Raw genomic sequence first — 16,163 nt, forward strand, 5'->3', positions numbered from 1 at the left:
TATTGAAGCAAAAATCATAGATAAATACCCTGTTAGCCCACCATTTAATAAGTCTCTATTGAGATTTCAATGACAGTTGAAATATGAAAAAAATCATTTATTTAGATGACTTCTGTTTAAATTATGCCAAATGACATAACCAATATAAACGACTTTTTCCAGTTAAAATTTACTGTTAGTTTTGTACTTCTGGTAAGTTTGTTTCCCTATTTCATGGGGAATCTCTGGTCAAAACTGAAATTTCCTACCAAGGAAAAAAAGAACTGAATGCAGTCAGCAGTGAATCTGGGTTTGAATCCTGCTCTGCTCTTTGTTTTCTGGAACAATTGCTGAGCTTCCTTTTCTGTGTTTATATGATGAAAGATGATAATGGTTTACAGGGTAACTGCAAGAATGAAATTAGATTACATACATGAAACCTTCCAACACAGAATTAAGTTAAATGTTTCCACTGTTTTGATAGAAAGGAAAAACATTATTTTAACATACTAGATTTTCTTTTAATAATTTCTAAATAAACTGTTTTAAAAACAGAATAGGGTAAGAGAAAAATATATACTCAGATTTTTATAAATTGAATTAAAATGGCAATTCTATTAATTTTTCTAAGTTTTTGATTATTGATGTTTTGATTCATTTTAAAAGTCCATAAGCTTTTGAAATTCAAATTCCTAATTTATTTCAGTGCTTTTCAGCTTTCGATTTCCAGTCCAATACTGAATAATAGTGCAGTTATGAACAGGCCAATCTTGTCTTTTTTCCTTCTCTACTCCAAGAGAGGTATCTAAAACCCTCAAATAATCTCTATCTCTCACCCTTTATTTTGCTGAAGTCATGCAGAGACCTATAATTTGGCATTTACCTAACTTAAAATTAGAACTATCATCTTAGCATTTACTACAGTAGATAAAGAAAAATGTTCTTCTACTATTATCAGTAAAGTAAATGTTTTAATTCAAACATTCTTCAATTAAAGTCAAAATAAAGTCATCAAAGTTTCACTGTATCAAACACTGTACAGTGTTTTCACTGTATCAAAGGGCAAAATACAAAATGCTTTATGACTGTAAAAAATCTGACCGAATTCACTACTTTCCTTAGAGAAATACAATGCTCTTGGTTTCACCATGTTCCATCAGTTTCCCTGCCCTGCCAGTTTCCCTAAATACACTTGTGTCAGATGACCTATAATCAAGAAAACAGAATAAAAGACGGTACTGCAAAATCAGTCAATACTAATCTAACATCTGGAAACTTATGTTCTAAATTAAAACAAATAGAAGAATGGAGGGGCAAAATATTTTAAACACAATTTACATGTGTTATTTTACCCCATTCATGACATTTATTTGGCAACCTCAACTCCAAGAAATAGTCTGTGTGCACTAATTTTTTCCCACCTACCTCTTATCATACGCAGACAAGAGAAACTATTTTAAGTGGGTGTAATGGTTTAGTTTCAGGCATTTCAAAATCCTCCACCACCTGCACAGGAAACTCTGACTGAAAACCAGGCAGGGCCCCTCAGAGCAGCACCCAGGACGTGGCAACATGCCCAAGAGTTGAGTCTGGTTACGAGATGGTCACATGAAATCAGCAGTGGGAACACAGTACTCCCAGTGAAAGGCACATGACATCTTTTCTTGTCAATAGAGGTTTGCAGCCAGATTCAGGATGCCTCTACCTTCCTGCAATTCTAGGACATGAACTGATTCAGCGTTGAATTCAATTTAATACTGACACTATTTCATGAGTGCCTACTACGAATCACTCACTTATATTAGCTGTACTGAGGATACAAAGCTGAGGAAAACAATCCCTAACTCAAGAAGTCCCACAGATCAAGAAGAAAAAACATAGATAAACAACACCATATGATGGGACAAGTATCAAAACAGCTACATCTTAAGTACAAATGAAAGATAAAACAATTTTACCACAATGTATAAAAGAGGTAAAGCTTGAATTGGCCTTTGAAGAACAGGGATTTTCCAGTTAGACACTGATGAAGCAAATTCTAGACAAAAGCATATAATGATTAACAGTATGAAGTAAAAATATATTTGGGATATTTTGGAGAAGGAAAAATAGTCTAATGTGCTTGATTATGAACAATGACCTCAAACATGAGCAGAGGTGAATCATAAAAAGCTGACAAATCAGTCCTAAGCTAAGTTAGCATGTTCTGCTGCAGAGAACGTGGGTTTTAATTAGAAGGCTGAGGAAACATGTTTTTGTTTGCAAGGCAGTATGATTTAGTAGTTAAGTATGCAGATTCTAAAGTGAGACTGCCTGGATTTAAAAATCAACTCTACCACTCAGGAGGTTTGTGACCTGGAGCAAACACCTTGACCTCTCTGTGCTTCAATTTCTTCTTCCATAAAATGAAGATTTTTAATAGTACCTACTTCATGGAGTTGTTGAAAGGTTTATACATAAAAACAGAACAGTGCCTGGCATATAATAAGCAAAACAAAATGCTAGCTATTGTTATTTTAGAAAAATATTGTGGAATATGAAAACTAGAGAAAGAAAAGATTAAAGGCAAGGATTTCACTCAGGAGGCTAATGAAAACTGTATCTGTAAAAATTAAATGGATTTGTGAAGACATTTCTCTGTTCAAATATCCAAATACATTAACTATGTACCATAAAGTAATACATAATACAAAATACATATACATAAAAAGTTACTATTTATATATTCCAAATCAGACCTGTGTGTATGTGTGTGTCTCCAAATCTCTTAGGCAAGCTAATAGATATGACAGGTTACAATTTATAAACACAAATATACTCCCCACAAACAACCTGGTAGATATTATAATTGCAATTTAAAATTTAGTAACTTGGAAAGTAGATGACTGACAAGAATATATGCTTCTTTCTTCTTTGTACATTAGGGAACTCGCTCAGAATGAGGGACAAGGAAAATTATACACCCCTTCCATGACAATCCTTCAGTCTTCATGTCCAAGTTCAGCAGGAATAGAGGAAGCATACTGCTCCCATCTCTTTCTGCCTGGTAAGTCCCATTTCCTGGAAAAGTTTCAGAAATCTTGACCCAAAAATATCTATTTAAAATCCCAAAATTCTATTTCTCAGAAAAATAATATTACTGTCCAGTCTAGAAATAACATCCAGGCCTTAGAGTGCTATAGTGTCATTATTTCTAAAAATAAACTGAGATCAAAGTCTTGAGGTCAGTTTTAAATAATGTGCTTCAGCAACTACATAAGCAGTGGCCCCACTCCACCCCACAGCAGGCAGTGAGTTCCCTGAATGGCTAGGCCTGCTTTTCTTCTTCTGTGGTGTGCCCATGTGCAGAGAGCTGGCAGCAGTTAACCGGACAGGCCTCCCAGGCAAAAGAGACTGAGCAAAACCCCTCCTTCTTTACTGACTGCCTTTAGTAAGGCACTAGAGGAGAGCAAATCAAGAAGATTTCAGAATCCAACAGCTTTTCCAAATGGCATTTCAACCAATCTCCTAAGATTCTGGATTCCCTGGGCCCAACATCATGGGTAGGAGCCCCTAATCACCAATAGGTAATACTGTAAAAAGTGTCAAGACATTTTGGGGTCCTGGGGTGGCTCAGTTAGTTAAGTGTCTGCCTTCCGCTCAGGTCATGATCTGATGGTCCTGGGATGGAGCCCCGCCATCAGGCTCCCTGCTCATTGGGGTTTTTGCTTCTCTCTCTCCCTGTGCCCTTCCCCAAGCTTGTGCACACACTCTCTCTCTCAAAAACATAAAATCTTAAAAAAAAAAAAAAAATTGTTGAGACACTTTAGTTTTATGTCAATAGTCATGAAAATTAACCATCTATTAGAATAAAAATAGGTATCTTTGGGAACTAGGAGAGATAAATAGTATTTTCTCATATTTTCTTTGAAAATTGTAATTTAAAAAGAAAAATTACAGAAATGAATGATGAATGAAAGCTAAATCACTAAAATGTACTGTACTTGATCCTAAGCAACATCTTTGACAGTAATATTTAACTTTTACCTTAAAAAGGTAAAAGTTACCTTACTCAATTATCTGCAACAATATCCATTACTAATGGTACTAAAGAAAACAGTTTACTTTTCCTCTTTTGCTAACAACAAAATTGCCAAAATCTTAAATTATTTTTCTAAATGCCATAATAATTCTAATATTTCTTTGGGGTTTCTAATTTTCTTGAAAGAGGATTTTTATTGGCCCTTTGAGAAGTGTACCTTTAAATTTAAGAAGGAGGCACACAGCTTACTTCTGGAATCATTTTCCTCCCTAAATAATTAGGAATTTTGGGAATTAAATCTGCAAAAATTTTGAGCCACAAACCAAGTATCTTGTAATACAATGAATTTATTTTTAATATGATTATTGGAAAGAAATCTTTCAGCCCTGACTTACCAATAAAAGAATGATACTCATCCATGTTGGTCAGTGCAAAATTTTATGCCACAAGTTTTAATGCAAACATACTAAGCTCCTTTCTTGTTTTTAATGTGTGTGCATATACACACACTGAATGCTCAAATGATTATCCCTTAAAATAAATTTCTCTTAAAAAATAACTAAGTGGAAGGAAAAAAAAGACGAGTTTCACAATACAAAAATTCACCTGGAAGCTAGCCAGGAGCACCAATGTTTTCTTCTTTGAATCAGTTTCTATTGTGACCTTTCCTAAATTGAGCACAAGAAATTATTAACCGTTCTTCCCTTTTTTTGGCTTTCCCTCATTTGAGGTAAATAAAGTTCCTCAGTCCTCATGTCAGATTTTCAACCATGTGTCCTTAAAGGGGAGGAAAATATATCTTAGAGCCCATAATAATTTTATATGTTCCCAGGTAGTTGGTTACATATCATTTGCTTAACCGTGATCAATAACAGTAACAAAACCTCTATAAAAATGGGTGATATATAAATGTTTATTGACTAAAAGAAAAAAAAATATCAACTAGCCTGTAATTACAAACCATCCTCTTAAGTGCAGGACAGGTCATCAATCAAATCCTATTAAATGGTTTAATCAACTAAGATGAAAATAATTGATAGCCTAAAAAATTATCAGTCCTGTTGTCAGGAGCACTAGTGACTGGAATGGACCAATAGACATTGCTCTCCAACTCAGAATTAACAATAATCCTACAAAGGATAAACAGTCTGCCACAAGTAAGGCCAAGTTTGTCTTGTTCTTAAACAAGGAAATCTTGTTTCTAAAGCTTTTTATCCAGTATATGCTTTATAAGAAAGAAACTTAAGAATTCCTTGAACATCTACCCACTAGTTAAAAATAAGGAGCTTGGGCAGCCCGGGTGGCTCAGCGGTTTAGCGCCGCCTTCAGCCCAGGGCCTGATCCTGGAGACCCGGGATCGAGTCCCACATCGGGCTTCCTGCGAGGAGCCTGCTTCTCCCTTTGCCTGTGTCTCTCTGCCTCTCCTTCTCTCTGTGTCTCTCATGAATAAATAAACAAAATCTTTAAAAAAAAAAAAAGGAACTTCCAACTGATCTTTCAGTAACATAAAAGTAGCCAAATACAAATGAGACATTTTTATTGTTTTACTCTTTACATGAAATATAAAAACTTTAGGCACTCTACCTGTTTCCCATATCCCTTCTTGGCTCAATCATCACAAAGAATCTCATATAAATACTGTAATTTTCAGGTCTTTTTTTTGTCACAAAATAATGTATGAATTAAAACTTCTAAAGCAGCATGACAGAGTAATATTTACTTTTACAATCTGAAAACACAGAGGGGAAAAAAAACTTCAGTTAAGTAGACATTCATAGCTTACCAAATAAAACCATGATTAGATAGATGAGACTCAGCAAAAGAAAAACACTTAATTTTCAATTGTTAAATAATAACTGATTTCTATAGTTGCTAAATCTGAATAAGTTTCCTAGAAAATTCTGCACTCTGACATCAGCTACCAAAACTATGTCTAGGGACTACTGGGTGGCTCAGTGGCTGAGCATCTGCCTTCCACCCAGGATGTGATCTGGAGTCCCAGGATCAGGCTCCCTGCAATGGGGCCTGCTTCTCTCTCTATGTCTCCGCCTCTCTCTCTTTCTCATGAATAAATAAATAAAACTTAAAAAAAAGAAAAAAAAAAAAACCCACAACACTATGTCTGTTGCAAATGGTCTGAAACTCTTGCCATCCAAAAGCAGAATGAGGCCAACTAAACAGATCTCTTCTTTACATTATATATCTGTCAAGCGTGTGACCTTCACAAGGAGATCTGTACATTCTCAGAATTTCATATGGAAAGAAATCTTATTCAAAAAGCCTTAAAAGCCCAGGGTGGGGAGGTCATTTTCCTTTGTAACCATGCCTCAGTCTTTAAGTATGTGAGAATAAAACAACTTTCCACTATTTTCTAGTTAAATGACATGGTGTCATAACATGTATTTGACTTTAGAAGTAACATAGTAAATCATCTATTCACACAATTATCCTCTCCATATAGATGTTTCTAAAATCCTTGTCTAGCCTGACCTCTATTTCGAATTCCAAACCTCTCTGGATCCATCTTCATATATAATATCCAATATAAAACAGTTACTCCCTCTCTCTCTAACCTTATTTCATTCCACTCTCCCTTTTGCTTGTTATATTCTACACACAATAGTGCTTTTTCTTTTCCTCCATCATGCCCTTCACATTCTTGTCTCAGGGACTTCGTACTTTTTCCCCTCTTCTGGTATAAATATTATTCCTTTCGTTTTCCATGGGTAGCTTCTTTTCATCATTCAGGCCTCTGCTCAAATGTTACCAATATACTTTTTACTACTCTTTCTCAGGAAGCCCCACTATTATCTTATTAATCTGAATCACTCACCCCATCCCTGTATATTGCCTTCATGGCACTTAACATAATCTGAAATCAATGTGTTTGATTACTTACTTAAAAGAAATCTATCCCATCACCTACCATTCTTTAACTCCCACTAAAATACTAGTCTCTTAAAGGGAGGGAACTTGTTGGCATGTTTAACACCGTTTCTCCAAAGTCTATGTGCCAAGTACATAATAGGTGCTCAATAATTATTAGTTGAATAAATAGCAAAGTTCCTGCATAACAATTAACATTAATTTGGTTTGAATACCCAAAAATACCATGGTGGGGAGAGGAAGAACATCCATGCAAAGATGACAATATGAAACCAGATCAAGAATGGTAAGAAGAACCAAAGGTAATTAAGCAAAACAGAACAAAAGAACAATTTTGTAAGTTCAAAATATGATGACCAATGACCAAAATTCAGCATGTTTTATAACTCATCTTCAACGCAACCTCACCCCTATTCTTGAATTCATTCTGGTAAAGGTACTGATAAAATTCTGAGAGAAGATCAAGAGGTCACAGGTCGATCCACCCTGGCCAATAAAATATCTTGTTTAAATTCCTACAGCACCTGGCAGGGAATGTATGGGGAAGGGTTTCAGGACATTTAAGGAAATGATTTGTGAAATAATGGAAAGTGAACTCCCAGTTGTAAGAAGGTCCAGGAGTAGATATGTGCCTATGCTAAACTCTAGTCCTGCATCTCCAGTTATTACCTGGGGAAAACTGAAGCAGAATAACTGGAAATATTATTATTATTGAATAATCAGAGTTATATTTTCAAAGTGTCTGCTGAGTGGTTTCCCAGGCAACTACCTTATTCTTTTCACCATGTATGAGGATGATTAGACCTCTCCCCTACTTTAAAATAGCTATTTTTTCTTACTAATGTTGAACAATTTCCAGATCAATCCTAGGCAGGCTTTAATTTGAATATACTCAGCATATTATTAATTGTTTTTACCATGCACTGTATATTGTGCTACTATAAAATCAAAATTCAAGACTGCAGTCTGTATATATTAGTTTCCCCATAGTCTTGTGTCAATTCCTCTCAGAATTCTCTATTTGATACTGGTAATAGATCGCGTAGGAAATAAGAAAAGGACTGTTTGTAAATGCTGTGAAACCCAAAACCCTTAGACATAAAATGAGTTTATTTTGCTGCACTAAAGAAATTATTATTACAAGCGAAGAATAATTAAGATACACAATTGTTTTGGGATTCACAACACAAAGTATTTCTTAATAGAGTGCTCTGTATGCGCAACTCAAATGCATCAAAGCAATTCACCATCATCACTGTCACACACACACACACACACAAGATTCTCCTAAAGAATGGAAGACTCTCCATTGAAATTAAAAAGACATAGATTATCTATCACAACACTCTTGAAAATTTGAAGAATGATTACCCTACATACTCTGCATAATTTCCTAGGCTTAAGTACCATACCTGCTCTATCAAGAATTTAGTACATGAAGGTATATACTTTCTTATAAGATTAAAGCTAATTACGCTTTTTAAATTGGAAAACTGGGTGAAAGAAATCTGATGGTGGGAATAAAGGCAATGCCATCAGGCTGAGAAGACTCTCCAGAGCTAAAGCTATTCTGTGGCTGCATCTACATTTAACAAGATTTATAGATGTTCCTAAATGGCTGGGGAAATCCCAATTACATTTGCCATATACTTAAATGGGTGGTGAAGGAAATTGGCCAAATTATACAATGACTCTTCTATGAAGTGTGGCCAACAAATATAATTGTCTTGTGTTTTAATGAAATTCTCTTCCTACTCTTGAGAAAAGGACAAAGAAAAATAGCAATACATGAGAAGCATAAAGTCAACCATGAAACAGTTACATAAACACAATTTAAAATGCTGCTGAGGAAATCACTGAATAATTTAAGAGTCTTTGCTAAGTGTCTCAGTCTTCAACCACTTGTTTTCTAAGAAAAGATTATATCTCACTCAAAATTCTTCATTCATTCCAGGTAACTTGCCTCTGCATAAGAGTTTCTCTCTTGACCATATTGCTTCCATTCATACACCAAAATACCAATTTAACCCTATCAGAAAATGATAAAAACAATTTTGCTCTTCCTAATAAAATGTGTTTAAAATAAATATCAGACTATATCAAAATAAAGAGCTTCTGCACAGTAAAGGAAACAGTCAACAAAATTAAAAGGCAACCTACTGAATGGGAGAAGATATCTGCAAATAACATATCTGACAAAGCGTTAATTTCCAAAATATAAGAGAACTTAAAACACCCAAAAAACAAATAATCCAATTAAAAAATGGGCAAAACACATAAGCAGACATTTATCCAAAGAAGACATCCAGAGGGCCAATAGACATGAAAAGATGCTTAACATCACTCATCATCAGGGAAATGTAAATCAAAACTATGAGAGATCACCTAATAAGAGTTAGATTGGCTAAAATCAAAAGCAAGAAACAAGTATTGGTGAGGAAGTAGAGAAATAAGAACTTTTGTGCACTGTTGATGGGAATGAAAACTGGTGTTGCCACTGTGAAAAACAGTACAGAGGTTCCAAAAAAAGTTAAAAATAGAGCTTCCCTATGACCCAGAAATCATAGTACTGGGTACTTATCCAAAAAGTACAAAAACACTAATTCAAAGGGATATATACACTCCTATGTTTACTGCAGCATTATTTACAATAGCCAAATTATGGAAGTAACCCAAGTGTCCACGGATAGATAAATGGATAAAAAGATGTGTTATATATACACAGTGAAATATTATTCAGCCATAAAAAAGAATGAACTCTTGCCATTTGCAACAACATGGATGGAGCTAGAGAGTGTAATGCCAAGTGGAATAAGTCAGAGAACGACAAATACTATATTATTTCACTCATGAACATAATTTAAGAAACAAGCAAAGGAAAAAAGAGACAAAACAAAAATCTGATTTTTTTTCCCAAAAAATCAGACGCTTAAAGAAAACTGATGGTTACTAGAGGGGAGATGGTTGGAAATGGGTGAAATAGGTGATGGGGTTAGGCGTGCACTTGTTGTGATGAGCACAACATGGTGTATGGAATCACTATATTGTACACCTGACACTAATATAACACTGCATATTAACTACATTGGAATAAAAATAAAAATAACATCAATTTGATAATATCCACTAAATAAAAATGTGTATAATTTTTAGTATTCAACTTGAGTAATACTAAATTTTGACAATTCACATTTACATAGTGTTAATTCCTGCACTAAATATTTATAGAAAACATGCATGCCACAAAACATCAATGTATGTACCTAATATATTTCCTGAATACAAGTGTATAAATTTTATGTTATACTTAGGAATATTATCTTCATTGACTATAATTTAAAACAAGGCTTGTTTTCAAACTCTATCATTATAACTTATAGAACTGCTTATAATAATTTTCATCAAGTCACAGGGTACATGAAACCTTATATTTCCTTATTCAAGCAGTAGCCCACAGGAAATCACTTATACTCCCTCTGACCCCAGGGAGATGTAAAAAAAAATAAATAAATCTGCAGCAGCTGGCTATAAACTGGTTCTTGAGCTAACCCTTCTACCGACAATGTCATCTACAGACTAGATCAATGGGTAAGGAAGATTCTGAGTAACGGATCAGAATAAAAAAGGCAAACTTAATCTCCTTGGGTAGCAGTCCTTCCCAGGATGGTTTCATTGGGTTGTCAGAAGCAACATTTGTAAAGTTTATGGGCTCCAAAGTTCCCATAAAAAATTCCTAGGAGACCAGCCTGGAAGTCAGGAGAGCCAAAGACAGACTTAGCTAGTTTGGCTAAATTCCAAAATGCTAACAGATTTTTTCTGAGACTTCACTGATGTAAGGTATTTGGAGATGAACCAATAAAATACTGCCTTTTATTTGTAGCTTCAGTCAAGCCCTTGTAAAAGATGAGGTACTCACTTCCTAACATTCAAATACCCCTCTGTTTCTGATCCTTCTCGAGAAAATGAAAACATCAAGCAAAGGCAGCAAGTGGCAGAAGAGAAAGAATTAATGCCTTATTTCCTTTCTCCTTGAGTCTAATTGTTACAATCCCTACACTCCAACTGGGATGGTTTTTGAAAGTTCATGGGGTTCTATTGGAAAGTTTTGCTCAGGACCTAAGAATTTAAAACTTTCTCCTATAAGATATGGTTGGATATGGTTATAACCAAATGTAAATACAAAAATAAAACTGTCTTTATTAACAGTAAAGTCTGTCTTTATTAACAGTAAAGTCACTCCTCTAGATGAAAACTCTTCAGAGATCATTGAAAGGAAAAGTTTCAGACTTTTCTACCCTACCTAATATTTTAATAGTTACTAAGATGAACCCAGTTAGGAAGACATTATATGCTACAAAACCATTCTATTAAGCATACCAAAGCTAAATGAAAATGAGTTTTAATATATCCACTCTCCCTCACTTCCTCACTTTTATTTACCAAGCAAAAACCAAAATTCTCTTCCTCTATATACAAATCTCTGACATCTGTTAGGCTTTAAAAACCTTATGTTGAAAAAGATACATTCATTATTCACATCAAGTAGTTAGCTCACCTGAGGTTGGTGGATTAATCTGGGGGTGTAAGCATCAGCTAATCTGTCCAGAGACTGTTAATGCCATATGATATCATCCGACCTCAAACTTTAGGAGTTTCCTGACCTCTAAACCAATGGAGCACAGAGATACATTAAAGTCTTCAGGAAAAGGAAGATCTAGTTTCTTACCCATTGCTGATTTATTAATGAAGCATTAATATAAGCTTTCATTAATGCTTTCAGCTCTTGTAATGAAGCTGCTCTCCAAATGCCACCAAAATGTTTATATTTTAAGAAGTTAATCTAGAATAACAGGTAACCTACAATCCACTAAAAAGTGCTTTATTTCTCAAAAATAAGCATTTTTATGAATGAAAACATCAACATCTGGATTTACAAAAGGCTCTTATTTTGGGAATGTGGGCCACATGCTCATTATCTTCAGTGAGAAGCTAGTGGCATTGATTCTAATACGTCTCAAGGGAATCATCAAGACCTATGGGATACTGGACAGACAGGAAGGACAGTACATCTCACCCACACATGATGAAAATTAACTTACCAGGACATTGCCAAAAATATCAAAATGTTAGCTTTAATAAGCTTTTCCTGGTACTGCTAAACTACACAACCTCAGGCAAAATTAAATGTTGTCTTACATTGTGTTTAATTGGTTTACCTGTGTGTGTCCAGGCTCTCACGTAATTAGTAAGTTTCCCCAGGCCAGAAACTTTCAGCAAAACACTTCTCTAACATCACTGACAACATAGGTACATAATGTTCTACACGTTTACAGACTGATTCCTTGATTAGCACATAGTTGATACAAAAATACTGTTAAAACAAACATGTTTCCAACTTTCTAGTTAGAACAGGATCTACCACAACTATAGTCATCAAGAAAAATTCTTCATCTCACTAAAATGAACACTTATTCTGACTATATCTCAAAATGAGAAAAGTAGAATCCTCCTACACATCACCCAAGGTGAATGATAACCGACAATACTACTGTCATTTTGGACTTTGTGGGATGAGAAGATAAATAAGAATGATCAAGATAGAGAAATTAAATGAAAAAAAATGGTATGAGAAGGCTAGGAGGAATTTACAAATTATTCACTATCCAATGCCTACATTTCAAATACTATCTATGTATTGACAAGCCCAAATCTGTAGCTCTAACCCTGACCTCTCCCTTGAATTCCAAACTATATCTAGGGGTCAGCTCTCTATCTCTACTTGAATGTCTCAAAAGGTGTGCCAATTTAGCATATCCAGATTAGCCCTTGTTCTTTCCCTCCAAATCTACCATTCTTCAGTGTTTCCTATTTCAGTAAATAACCCGATCCTTCTAAGTTGCTCAGGCCAAGTCTCATCCCTAACTTCTCTCTTTCCTTCATATCCAATTGTCAGCAGGTCCTATGGGCTCTGCTTTCAAAATATAACCAGAATCAAGCCACTTCTCACCACCTCCACTACAACCACCCAGGTCTAAGCCAACATTATGTCTCTCCTGGATCAGGGCAATAGTGTCCAATTTGTCTCCCTGCTCCTGCCCTTGCTGACTTTAGTCTTTGTTCAACACAGCAGCCAGAGTAATCTCATTGCAGCCTAATCAGATATTATTCCTGCACACAAAACCTTCCCAAGGCTCCTCATCTCACACAGCATAAAAGACACAGGTATTGCTATAGTCTACAGTATCGTATGTGATCTGTACCTGCCCCAGGCCAACACACATTCTACCTCGTTTCCTATTTCTCTCTGACTCATCCTGCTCCAAGCACACTGGCCTCCTTGTTGTTCTTTGAACATACTGGGTATGTTACCAACTCAGGTCCTTTACACTTCCTGATCCCTCTGCTTAGAAAGCTTACCACAGGTATATACGTTATTCCTTTACCTCCTTCAGAACTTTTCCTAAACATGCCATACTATGTTGTCTTTTCTAACCATACTTAAAATTGCAATCCACACCCCTTGACAGACACACACATACACTTCTATACCTTAGCCCCCTTGTGGCTTCATTTTTTCCACAGTCCTTTTACCATCTCACATACTTCTATTTTACTTATGACTAAAAATGTAAGTTACATGAAGACAGGCATTTTCTTCTATTTTGATACCTGCTGTATCACCAGAACCTAGAATGGTGCCTGGCACATAATAAGTAATCAATTACTACGTATTTAATAAAGTAGTGGACCCATAAGACACAAGCAAGAGTAATTAATGTCTCTACACAATCACTCATAATACATTTCAGTCATCTCCCTTGTCCTCTTAAAGGTTATCATCCACCTTACTAATAATCTATTAACAGCTAGTAAATAGTATTTGCTCAGAAGCAATCCCTACTTCCTCAACTTCACAGGTAAGATAAAATATACACAGAAACATTCGTAATAGCTAACATTTAAGGAATGCTTACAATATACCAAGCACTGTGCTAAGCACTTTAATAGATTAGTGAGTCCTTACCACACAAGTCCTTACCATACAAGTTTCCATGACCTTCTTTCTTTTTAAAAGGAGGTGACTGAGGCTAAGAGACTTCAAGAAATTTTCACATGGCTAGGAAGTGAAAGAATCACCATTTGAATTCAGGTCCTCTGCTCATAGGCCATGTTTTTAACTTTTGCATCTAAAAGAAAGATGGTTCCATCATGGGGTACAAAGAAGGTAATGTTTAAGTATGTTCTGAAGTAGTCTGAAAAACAACCTAATTAATAACACTTGGATGCATGAGGAGCACAATGTCCCTAAACTTCAAAGGAGCCTGGATTTGGTATAGGAGGCAGTAGGGACCTATTGCACTGAGCCTGGGAATCAGTGATACTGACAGTGATAAGGTCTCTCCATAAGTACAATGACTCTGGTCTAAGGTTTTGAAAGGTGGAAAGAAAGGAATGCAAAGCTCTACACATGGAAATGTATATGCGCAAGAGAATGAAGACCAAAATGAAAGTATTCATTCACTCATTTGCATAACAGCTTTAAGTCTCCTATGGTACAGGCACTATTATGGATGTCAGGGACACTAAAAACCCTATGCTTAAGTTCATCTCCTGGCAAAAGTAGCTACAGAGGAATGATTTAAAAGTCAGACTGAACAGGCCAGATGATGCTGAGGGAATTTCCTGGAGAACAGTGAAAGAGGTTAATCAACACAAAGAGAACTCACTATGGGAGATTTTGAGGGCCATGGGAGTTTAAATCTGGTCGTTAAAATATATAAATTATAGGTTTCTGAGGTATACAATAAATATCTATTAAATGAAAGAGCACTATTGTAAAGTACATTCAAAGCCCTGACCTAAAAGCTATTTTTCACCTTTCTGTACTTGGATAACTATTGCAAGAAAGAAAAATCATTTGTTAGCATTTCTCAATAATCTTGGAAAATGTGAGAAAGATTTTTTCTTACTATAGGAGGCCAGTTCTTATGAGAAATGGCTCATAGAATACCTCTCTGTTTTGAAATACCTACAAAAAAAATCCCATAGTTGATTTCTCCCCTGGAAATAACTCCCTCAAAGCAGTCTTTGGAATTTATCAAACAGACATTTTTCTCCTTGAATTTAACTCCTGAGAATCACTACAGGAGTCATAGGGTAAAAGAACCTACCTTTCCTCTCCCTCCTGCTCACAAAACTAGGAAGCCACAATGCTTAGCCTTCTAGGTCACAGAAGTAGAGATCATTTATAAATGGTAACATTCATTCTATACCAATGCTTTTATTTGACTCCTTCCTCATACATTGACTTGGACATAAAATTACAGATTTCTTTGTGTCTCAGATTCATCAACTATAAAACAAAGATACAACAAAGCTACCTGATAAGGTTTCTGTTATAATTTAGTGAATAAATACATGTCACATATATACAATAGTGCCTGGTCCACTGTAAGTATTTAACAAATATTAGATCTCATCATAAGTATTATTATTGTATTATTTCTTTTTCTATCAGTGGTCAACATTTAAAATATGTTACAAATATGTTCACGGCCAAAATAATCAAACAGTACAGAAAAGAAAAATAAACATGAATATCCCATCTTCTTCACCGCTGGCTCCCACTCTCCCAAAGTTTCACTGCCTGCATGCCCTTCCAACATAATTTGGTGACAGGAAACATAGCTATATACTCAGACATTTTCTTTTTTATTTACATAAATAAGATCACACTACATAAACTTCTGCAATTTTTTTCCTTTCTTCTAATGATAGTTTTATAAACTTTCCTATTTATATCAACATTTTAACATGGCACTCAAAAATTTGGTTAATTTATTAGTGTCCAGTTGATAAACATGGATGTTGTATCCAGTTTTTACTATTAGCAAACAATGCTTTAAAAAACATTTTATTTGGGGATGGCTGGGTGGGTCAGTGGTTAAGCGTGCCTGCCCTCAGCTCAGGGTGTGATCCTGGAGACCCGGGATCGAGTCCCACATCGGACTCCCTGCATGGAGCCTGCTTCTCCCTCTGCCTGTGTCTCTGCCTGTCTCTCTCATGAATAAATAAATAAAATTGATTAAAACAAATTCCTAATTCTTAAAAAATAACATTTTATGTGTATACACACACAGTTTTGGGATTATGTCATTCTAGAAGTGTGTCTATTGGAACAATGGCAATATCTATATTTCAATTATATAAGATATTGCCAAAGTGCCTCTAGGAAAGGATATACCTACATCAGTGGTATATTTTTAAAGTCTTAAAG

General features: G+C 35.3%; 1 protein-coding gene across 29 annotated transcripts in view; it reads right to left on the minus strand.

Annotated features, from left to right (window-relative positions):
• The window catches only part of CAMK2D (calcium/calmodulin dependent protein kinase II delta), a 302,138-nt gene that overhangs the window by 225,028 nt on the left and 60,947 nt on the right, over positions 1–16,163 (minus strand). The window lies entirely within an intron of this gene.

This window comes from Canis aureus, chromosome 33 (assembly GCF_053574225.1).
Source record: "Canis aureus isolate CA01 chromosome 33, VMU_Caureus_v.1.0, whole genome shotgun sequence".
Lineage (NCBI taxonomy): Eukaryota > Metazoa > Chordata > Mammalia > Carnivora > Canidae > Canis > Canis aureus.